The 3,313-nt window shown below is 41.2% G+C and overlaps 1 non-coding gene across 1 annotated transcript; it reads left to right on the forward strand.

Moving 5' to 3' along the window:
• The first annotated feature begins 1,811 nt into the window (after positions 1–1,811).
• Positions 1,812–1,922, forward strand: LOC118652277. Its single transcript, XR_004966537.1, has one exon. It is a non-coding gene; the product is annotated as a U6 spliceosomal RNA (small nuclear RNA).
• Positions 1,923–3,313: the final 1,391 nt, after the last annotated feature.

The following is a 3,313-nucleotide window of genomic DNA, read 5'->3' on the forward strand; positions in this document are numbered from 1 at the left end:
TGTTTTGGAAAAGTTAAAATTTAGACTATAGATATTTTTTGTTAATTCTCACCTGAGGATAGTATTCCTTTTTTTTTTTTTTTTTTTTTTTTTTTTTTTTTTTTTTTTTTTTGAGAGGGGGAGAGAGAGAGAGAGAGAGAGAGAGAGACATTGATGTGAGAAAGACACATTGATTGGTTGCCTCCTACACACACACACCGACCACTGCTGGGGATTGAATGTGCAACCCAGGTACGTAGCCTTGACCAGGAATCAAACCCTCAGCCCTTCGGTGTGCAGGCTGACACTCTAACCAGTTAGTACACCAGCCAGGAGTAGACTATAGATATTCTAAGTATTGTTTGTATGCTTGTCCCCGACAAATAGATGAGATTGAAAGCAGTGTGTGTGTGTGTGTGTGTGTGTGTGTGTGTGTGTGTGTGTTCTAATTCATTTGAGATCTATAACATCTAGCACAGTACCTGGTACAGAATAACTAGATAGAATAACTGGTAAGCAAATGGCTATGGACTGCTAAAGATGATACTATAGGCCAGGTATGGTGGCCTCTAGCCCTCTGCAGACATTTGTGGAATGGTCCCAAAGATGTGTGTGTGAGTGGGAGAGAGAGGCTCTGCCCGTGCTCCAGAGATGCTCATGCCCTGCACATGTGGACACAGTCTTGTTTAGCTCGCTTGTCTGCTCAGGCGAATAGTCTCTAATACACTATGGTTCTCCAAAGCTGAGGATTCTATTCTGGCCCATCAAAACTCTCAGAACCATTGTTCCTGCCTGTGGGATTGAACAGTTTTATTAGGAGGCTACTTTTCCCCTTCAATACTTGTGAAAACCCTTATGCAATGAACGTACTTTGACCTAGTCCCTCCACATGTAGAAATTCATTATAGGAAAAGAAGTAGAATTGTTATGGAGAAAGTATGTAACATTTTTCTTGGTATCAGAATAGAGTGACCCACCTGTCCGGATGTGCTGGTACTTTCCCTTTTTAGCACTGCACTCTCCTCAGTGCTGGGCAAGTTCTGACCTGCTTGCAGCTGACCACTGCAGAGCAGCGCCCGCCCATTTGCTGAGTCAATGTTTTGAGATGCTGAGTGGAAATATGGGATATATGGTTATCAATTGGCCTTCTAAGGCATTTGGGTTTAGTTAACTTTAAGGCTCTTACTGTTCAGAATGGAGAATAGGAGTTAGGGGCAGGGATGAATTTCTTGAGGGAATTAAAGACAATCAGGAGAGGCTACATGAGGGAAGAATTCTAAGAAAGAAGTATACCCAGAGGCTTGTGGCCAAGGAAGAAAGTGAAAGAATTTAAGTCAAAGAAGGATGTTGAAAAAAATTGTTTGCTATGTAGTGCATTTGATATAAAGTGTCATTCTTCTTCCCGTTCCAGGTGGTATTTAAAATTTGATTGGTGGATTAAATAGAAGATTTGATACAGAAAAAGGGAGAATAAGTCAACAGGAAAATTAAGCCATACCCCCACACCCCCAAACTCCCTAAAATACAGTGTAGGGAGACAAACAGAAAGTACAAAAAAAGAGAGTAATTTGTAACACATATAACTGACCTAATTTTTGTTAAGAATTTGAAAAGAAAGAAAAAAAAACTTTATAAAGCGCACAAAATAATGGAAATATGAGTAAAAATATAAATGGGCAAATCATATGAAAGGATATATGGATGGTGAAAGAAATTTAATTTCACCCAGGAAAATGAAAATATGAATTAAAGCCATGTTGAGATACCATTTTTACATTGAGATGAAATACCATTTTATACCCAATAGATTGGCTTTTTAAAAAATAATTTTAGTGTTGGCTTCGGCAGCACATATACTAAATTGGAATGATACAGAGAAGAGAGATTTGCATGGCCCCTGCGTAAGGCTGTCTGGCAAATCCTGTGATGTGTTCCACATTTACAAAAAAAATTAAAAATAAATAAATAAAAAATAATTTTACGCCTTGGCAAGGACATATGTCAATTGGATTTTATATTCTAACCAGAAGCCCCGTGCACAAAAATTTGTGCACTGGCAGGGGAGGGGGGTCCCTCAGCCCAACCTGTGCCCTCTCACAGTCTGGGACCCCTTGGGAGATAACCACCTGCTGGCTTAGGGCCGCTCCTCAGGTGGCAGATGGCATGCCCAATCCCACAGTGTCTGCCCCATCTTCCCTGGTTGCAGATGGCAGGCCCGGATCCCACCCTGGGGTGGGCAGGGGCTGGGAATCTCGCTGCCGCTCCTCTCACCCGCCCCACCCACCCCGCCCAAGACACTGCAGGCCCAGATCCCTCGCTGGGACGGCACAGCGGGATCTGCCTGCAATATGCAAATTAGCCGCCATCTTTGTTGGTGGTTAATTTGCATATTGCGCTGATTAGCCAATGGGAGGCATAGTGAAGGTATGGTCAATTACCATGTTTGTCTATTATTAGATTAGATGGTGAAAATGTAGACTGTGGAGAGTAATTTAACATGATATATCACATAATATAATATGACCCAGCAAAGCTGCTTCTAGTTATAGTCCAAGTATACTCTCTTGCACACTATTTTATGATATAGACATAAAGATCTCTATTGCAGCATTATTTTTATCAGTGGAAAAACTGGGAAGCTATACATTGTTTATTGTTAAATCAAAACATACCTCCATGATGATGTTTTGCTCCAGTAAAGGAACAATAATTAACACAACTTTTCATGTTCTTTCTACAGGAAGAAGAGTAAATTATTGGTGAGTTTGACATAAGGAAATGAACTCGCATGGCTTGGCTCCTTTCCCTCTCTTGTTGGGAGTGTGCTACCATGTGAAAGTACACACTAGGTTGTCTCACTCCAGAAGTTTTGTAGTCCTGGCCTGTTGGTGTGAAGGGGATGACCCTAGGTGACTGCTGCCTATAGCTTCAGTTCTGGGGTTCAGAATTAGGAAACCCATTTGCCCACAGATATAAGCAATATTCTTCAGTTTAGAAAGGCGAGAACACACATATGAAGTCTTAAGCAAACATCGCTTAGCCCTGCCTTTCATTTGCCGAAAGCAACAGCTCAGCAGCCTGTAACTTTCATCAAAGGCACAGGTCAAGGAGACATCTTAATCAAATGATGAGGACTTGGAAATGCAATTACCCCTGGCACAGGTACTGGAGGTCATGCTGAGGCAGGATTAAATCTTGTAAGGATTAAATCTTGTAAGCCATTCTTGAACAGAACAACATTTGTTGATTTTAAACTGCAAGACAGAACTGAATTCCACATGAATTCAGAAACTCTAGCTTTAAACTGTTAGAACTAGGTCTAGGTAAGTAGTCC

This window comes from Myotis myotis, unplaced genomic scaffold, assembly GCF_014108235.1.
Source record: "Myotis myotis isolate mMyoMyo1 unplaced genomic scaffold, mMyoMyo1.p scaffold_m19_p_3, whole genome shotgun sequence".
Taxonomy (NCBI): domain Eukaryota; kingdom Metazoa; phylum Chordata; class Mammalia; order Chiroptera; family Vespertilionidae; genus Myotis; species Myotis myotis.